Genomic DNA, 8,016 nt, shown 5'->3' on the forward strand with positions numbered 1-8,016 from the left:
TGGGCGCCTCGGGTTTTTTTTTTTTTTTTTTTGCCATGCCTCTAGGTTAGGTTAGGTTAGGTTAGGTTAGGATACCATCTGTTGGATTATCAATTTCACCTGTATTTTGGGCGTGGTAAACATATTGAGATTATTTTCAAGAAGATTCTATGGTTAACTTTTAAGATATGGCGTCCCGCTTTTTTCATGGAAGGTCTCGAACCATAATGCAGTTGGGGAATATGCCACCCGTTGAGCGGAGCGTGTGTGACACAACTATTAGGGTTGCGACACTGCTGTTGGTGTAACACAGGTCTGCACTACTATGAGTAACGATAATTAAATTATCTTGAGACCATTTATTTTATGTTTGTTAAAGGAATATTTGGATTTTCATAAAATTAAAATGATTTAAGCTATATTTCTACTGTACTTCAAAAATTGTGGCTTACTAGCAAATATTCGCCTATACAATTGTTCTTTTGTTAAAGCCAAGATTTTGTTCCTAGACCTAGGTGAATTAGATTTCTTTACTTACTATAAGTACACTGCACTTAGCATTCACATCTCGACATTACCAATTTCTGGCCAGAAAGCATATCGAGTTATCTACACATTCTTGCATTTCAAGTTTATCTCATGAATGAATAAATTATATACTAAAAGCGACCAGAAAGACTTTTTAAAAAATAATATTTTAAGCCAGCTAAAAAACAAGTGTTCCATAGGCTTTGACATTAATACTAATAGATATTTCAATTAACAGCCTTCTTCTCCATATAATTAAAATCATCATCATCATCATCTTCTATTCCATCATCTTTATAACAGCGATTACATCTCAGAAGGGTTAGATTATTTTTTTTCAGACCTGTAAATGATTTTGCAACATGCAGGCAGCTTGAGCACAACCTAAAACTTCAACATTCATAGAAAACTCGTACATATATACATACATACATACGTATATATATATATATATATATATATATATATATATATATATATATATATATATATATATATATATATATATATATATATATATATATATATATATATATATATATATATATATTTATATATATATATATATATATATATATATATATATATATATATATATATATATATATATATATATATATATATATATATATATATATATATATATATATATATATATATATATATGTGTGTATATATGTATATATATATATATATATATATATATATATATATATATATATATATATATATATATATATATATATATATATATATATATATATATATATATATATATATATATATATATATATATATATATATATATATATAAAATGTTATATATTTCTGTTATCACTGTGTTCCCTTTTCTGTTATTGCCATTGTAAATTTTATTCGTATTATTTTTTAGTCGTCAGCACATGTTAGTACCAGCTATGGCCTTCATTGATTTTTCAGAAAGAAGGTGCTAATTTTGAGTCTGGGCCTGTGAACTTACACTAAAATCAGAAAGATCATGGCGTCGTGACTAAATTACGCTCTCTCTTCTGTTAAAGTATTTCTCCTTAACTAGATGATGAATGCAGTGTTTTTTTTCTCGCTTCCTTACACGTCATGCACTAGATTTTTCATCGCTGATTGGATAATTGCCCTCACCTTCCCAGGGGCTTCGCAAAATCATAAAAAGGAAATTTCCATCGAGTTGGCGTAAGTTTTATGCAGAGCTCCTTTTCTTTTGGGAAATGGTCTCGACCTTTTTATTAGGGTTTTGCTTGGAAAATAGTCCTGAATTTTAAGAGGAGGATATTCATTGTTCACATAGCATGATTACATCGATAAAGATATTTCATCTGTTTTGTGATAAGAAGTTACTACTAAGTGATTGTTTGATTACTTGTAAATCATAGTTTTACTCTTTTTGTTTACTTTGCTATCAGTAGTCATTTACTTGCCGTGTTAAACTTCAACACACTTTATTTTCTCTACTTCTCTTCCAGGATCTGCTCATGTTGATTTCTTTGATTTTTATTTGCCAGCCTATCTTTTGCTAATTTTGTAAAATCATCATAACTCCTTCCCATTGACTTCATTCCTCGTTCTTTTATCACTCTCATTTTTAATGACAATCTGCTTTCTCTTCTACCATCGATATTTCTCAACATCTTACTCACATGTATTTATCCACAACTATCCTGCTTACAGAACTGACGTCCCTGATGAAAATAATTTTCCAACGTATAAAACATATTACAATTTCTTGAAGAAACTTATAGAACCCATTAATAAATTTTATCAGGGAACGGCAATGGCGTTGACTGTAAGTCTGCCACGGTATTGCATATCATTACCAGACTCACCCGACACTAATTGTGGTATAATTGCCGTTTCTAATTCAAAAGTTCGGGGATGCTCACAAATACTTATTATCGTTTTTCCTTTGCATTAATGTAACGTTACAAAGACCAGCACGTTTCAGTACGAAACAGAAAATAGCCTACTGCTATCGAATGGAATGCTCTCCAACAAGAAAAAATGACTAAGACAACTTTCTTTTCGTATTCAACCGGGGATTTACAAGAAAAGGAAGAGATTAAAAACCGGAACTTAAACAAGAGGCCAGAGACAGTCCTACTTTTGGAAAGTGGGGGACTTCAAGCGGCAGAAAAAAACTAAAACAGTTATGAAACTCGTATCTGGCAGTCAGCGGACCGATCAATCCGATGAATGTTGGTTTTCTCTGAATATGCATAAGTCGAGATGGCCTGCAGAAAAATCGCGCCAGCCTGAAAAGATGGGTTCCTATCTTCCCAGTGGAACAATTGCGTTAATACTGATTGCTGCAAGGGTTGAGACAGATTCTCAGGGCCCAGATCGACGTAGATTGAGAAGAAGAATTAGCGAAAGCTGTAATTTTGTGAAATGGCTTTCATGCAAAGAGGAAAAATATCTTAGTAATGAAAGCGGTATTCAAAATTGAGATAACTAGGGCCAGTGTCAGATGTTAGCAATTGTGACTCTGTGACTGGAGAACATCGCTGATAAAGAGGAGGAAAAGTACAGGAGAGAAAAAATCGTAAGATTAAATATTAGAAAATGGGAATGGACATATGATGAAGGTAAAACTGTATAAGGAGAACAATTAGCTTAAAATCTTGCGGTCAGTATACATAGGAAAGTAATTTAAATTCATTAGGAGCGTCTTTGGCTTACAAAGAATTCTTAACACTTAACAAGTAAAAAAAATGCGCCTAAGTTTCTTCTGCGCAATCGAGTTTTCTGTATAGCGTATAATGCTGTATGAGCCGCGGCCCCTGAAACTTTCAGCCACGGCCCTGTGGTGGCCTGTCCTACAGCCTTGCCAGACGCACGATCACGGCTAACTTTAACCTTAAATAAAATAAAGACTATTCAAGCTAGAGGGCTGCAATTTGGTATGTCTGATGATTGGAGGGTGAATGAGCAACTTACCAATTTGCAGCCCTCTAGTCTCAGTAGTTTTTAAGATCTGAGGGTGGACAGAAAAAGTGCGGACGGATAGACAAATAGCCATCTGAATAAGTTTCTTTTACAGACAACTAAAAATATCACTCGAAAAGATTCTCAGAGGTCCCACAGAGAAGACGACTAAACGTCAGCGATATAGAAAAGATTATCAAAACAATTTACCTAGTTGAAGCTATAATGGCAATAAGAGAGACGGGAGTAGAATTGGAGGTAAATGTGAAGTATGAGTTCAGAAATGTTCCTAATATCTTCGCGGTATTGGATGGGAAAGCTATAGAACGGTCTTCAAAGGATTTAGGCTCTCGCTTCTTTTATATGGCAGGGTGAGCTAATGCATCCTGTCTGGAAGAAGAGTGGTCGAATTAGTATTCAAGATCATGTTAAATGTTCCATTTCATTACAATTAGGCTGCATTGCAAAGTAGTCGTGTTAACCTTGAACATAGATAAAATTTGGAAACGTTAATAGTAATAATGAATGTGTACAATCCTGTATTATTTTAAATTAGATCAAGACCTATATTTCTCATATTGCAATTTTCTTCAGTTTCATTCCACTTCAAATCTCTTTATACGAAAGCGCCATGTCACTAGAATGGGGTAATGGAGATTCAAAGAAGCCAGACAGCAACTTGATTTTGAAGGATATTTTTTCCATTACGCTCATGATCCCAAGAATTCATGTAACCTTCCAGCTGTTATATATACAGTATATATATATATATATATATATATATATATATATATATATATATATATATATATATATATATATATATATATATATATATATATATATATATATATATATATATATATATATATATATATATATATATATATATATATATATATATATATATATATATATATATATATATATATATATATATATATATATATATATATATATATATATATATATATATATATATATATATATATATATATATATATATATATATATAGAGAGAGAGAGAGAGAGAGAGAGAGAGAGAGAGAGAGAGAGAGAGAGAGAGAGAGAGACTACTGAAATCCGTTGCTCCATTTACGGTCAGAAAATATTGACACAGAAACAAAATAAATAGTATGGAAAACAATGGACAAAGATACATAAGGTACGAACAAACAAAACGGCAGACAAAAGGATCAATTATCAGAGATAGTAGATGGAGAAATACGCAGGGTATAATTGGTTTCGGGGAGAATGCAATATGATTCCCCCCCCCCAAAAAAAAAAAAAAACTCACCGAAATAGAAATTGTGAATGAAGTCTTAGGAACCTTAAATAAAATGTAGACAAGGCAATGAGTAAGAAACATGAGGGTGAAAGATAACTATGGAGGCAGAGTAGCAAGTGATAACGTAAAATACCCGCCAAAGAGAAATTCTGAACTGAAGTGTTGAGCGATGAGAATGAATGATAAGATGTGAACAACTGTAAAGGCTTATAAGTTAAGTATACCTTAGTTTAACCAGACCACTGAGCTGATTAACAGCTCTCCTAGGGCTGGCCCGAAGGATTAGACTTACTTTACGTGGCTAAAAACCAATTGGTTACCTAGCAACGGGACCTACAGCTTATTGTGGAATCCGAACCACATTATAGCTAGAAATGAATTTCTATCACCAGAAATAAATTCCTATAATTCTTCTTGACCGGCCGGAGACTCGAACTCGGGCCTAGCAGAGTGCTAGCCGAGAACGGTACCGACCAGTCCAACGAGGAACTTGTAAAGGCTTGTAAAGGCTTATTAATGAATACGTTCATTCATTTCGTGGAACATCAAGAAAGACTTCATTTTAATGTTAAACAATTAATACAAAATGCTGAAAAAGACTATTAATAAATGTTGAAATATGAGTGAAGTTCTCTTATTCTAAAAGAGCTTTCTCATGTAAACCAGAACGAGATACTATATGGCTAATAATAAGCATATGAATAATAATACGAGGCATAACACGTTCTCCGTTCTGGTCATTTTCGTTTACTGTTGAAAAGGAAAAATTATAAAATATCATAATAATTCCATGAATATATCTCCATAATAAGGGATAAGCGGAGTGCAAAAGACTCGTAAAAAGAACGAATGACGTTTGTTTGCTAAAAAAAAAAGAAAAGAAAAAAATCTCCATAATACCGGGATAATCGCTCTTGTACTTTTCAACCTTTATTAATCTCTTGAAAATTAATGTGTACTTATCTATGATGCTCTACTAAAAATATGAAACATTATACGGAGAATGGATTTCCATCCAAGCTATTACATAGCAGCTATCAACAGCCTTCTTGGTGTCAAACATCTATAAATAAAAAAAAATGGTCATTTTTCAACTGAGATCGTCATATAAACACATAGTTGAAAATAATTCAGCAGAGAAACTGAAAAGTCATTCTTTCACGTATATGGAAGATAATGAAAAATATATTAAGTATTTTTATCATACAATATACAAAAAGAGGAAGGAAGCACCTACGGAAATCATATTTTTGTGGCCCGATGAACGGAATTCATTAGAAAATCCAAAATATCAAAATATATGTTAAAGGAAAAATACACACACGCGGGTGTATATATATATATATATATATATATATATATATATATATATATATATATATATGTATGTGTGTGTGTGTGTGTGCGTGTGCGTGTAATTGTTTGCTAGTAACAAGGTAAACAAAGAGGAGAAATTTCACAAGTAATTAAACAATCATTTAATCGTTGTGTGACAAAAAAGATTAAATATCTTTTTCGATGTTATGAGGCTAAATAAAATATATATATATATATATATATATATATATATATATATATATAATATATAATATAGGGGATATAAATATTATATATATATATATATAAACATATATATATTAATAAGCCTTTCAGTCGAGAAACATCTGACAAAGCCAAAGTATTTTTAATTATTATTTTATTATATTTTAAAAATGGCACGATATTTCTCATATATATATATATATATATATATATATATATATATATATATATATATATATATATATATATATATATATATATATATATATATATATATATATATATATATATATATATATATATATATATATATATATTTCATTTTTAACATCGATTAAGTGATTGCTTAAATTGTTGCAAACGATAGTTGTGAAATTTCTCCCTCCTCTTTTACCTTGTTATCAGTAAGCAATTACTTGCCGTGCTAAGTGTCAAAGCGTTTTCTCTCTAATCATTTTCTATACTTTTTTTCCAGGATTTTCTCTTGCTGATTTTATTATCTATTTTTGTTTTATCTCCTAACCTATTTTTGTTTACCATTCTACAGTCTTCATTGTTCCTTCCCATTGTCTTCATTCCTCGTTCTTTTACTACTTGAATTTTTCATGATAGTTTACTTTCTCTTCTACCATTGATATTTCTCATCGTCTAACTTGCTCATTACATTTATCCATAACTATCCTGTTCATAGAGCTGATGTCCCTAATGGAAATTATTTTCCTAAATTGGAAACACATTACATACTGTTTCTTGAAGAAACATATATAGGACATGAAAGACAGAAAACTTGATAAGCATTAATATATTTTATCTGGAAATCTCAATGGTGTTGACTGCCAGTCCGTCGCGGTCTTGCATCCCATTACCAAACTCACCCGACAATCATTGTGATTTCATTGCTGTTTCTAATTCAAAATTTCAGGGGATTCACACAAATGCTTTTTATCGATTTTTATATGCATAAATAGTTCTTCATTGGGAAGTGGGTAGAACTCTCGGCTAGCACGCTGTTGGCCCAGCGTTCGACTCTCCGACCGGCCAGTGAAGAATTAGAGGAATTTATTTCTGGTGATAGAAATTCATATCTCGTCATAATGTGGTTCGGATTCCACAATAAGCTATAGGTCCCGTTGCTAGGTAACCAGTTGGTTCTTAGCCACGTAAAATAAATCTGATCCTTCGGGCCAGCCCCACTAGGAGAGCTGTTAATCAGCTCAGTGGTCTGGTTAAACTAAGATATACTTAACTTATATGCATAAATGTAACATTACGAAGACCTGCACGCTGCAATACGAAACAAACAATGCAGCTGTCGAAAGTAAAGCACTTCAACAAGGAGGAAGACTAAGACAACTTTCGCTTCGTATCCAACCGAGGATTAACAGAAACAAGAAAAGGATGAGACTAAAAATTGGAACGTAATCCAGAGGGAAGAGATAATCCTACATTTAAAAAAGTGGGAGACTTCAAAAGGCATGAAAAAACTGAAAGTTACGACGCTCAAATTTGGCAGTCAGCGGACCGGGCAATCCGATGAATGGTGGTTTTCTGCATAATTTATTATAATATAATAAATTTTTCTGCACTCGTCTAGTATATTATACTAGACGAGTGCAGAAAAATCGAGTCAGCCTGAAAAGGAGATGGGATTCCATCTTCCAAATGGAACAATTGCGTTAATAGTGATTTCACAAGATCCAGAGAGAGAGTCTCAGGCCCAGAGAGTCGTAATTTAGAGAAGA

Source organism: Macrobrachium rosenbergii, chromosome 41 (assembly GCF_040412425.1).
Source record: "Macrobrachium rosenbergii isolate ZJJX-2024 chromosome 41, ASM4041242v1, whole genome shotgun sequence".
Taxonomy (NCBI): domain Eukaryota; kingdom Metazoa; phylum Arthropoda; class Malacostraca; order Decapoda; family Palaemonidae; genus Macrobrachium; species Macrobrachium rosenbergii.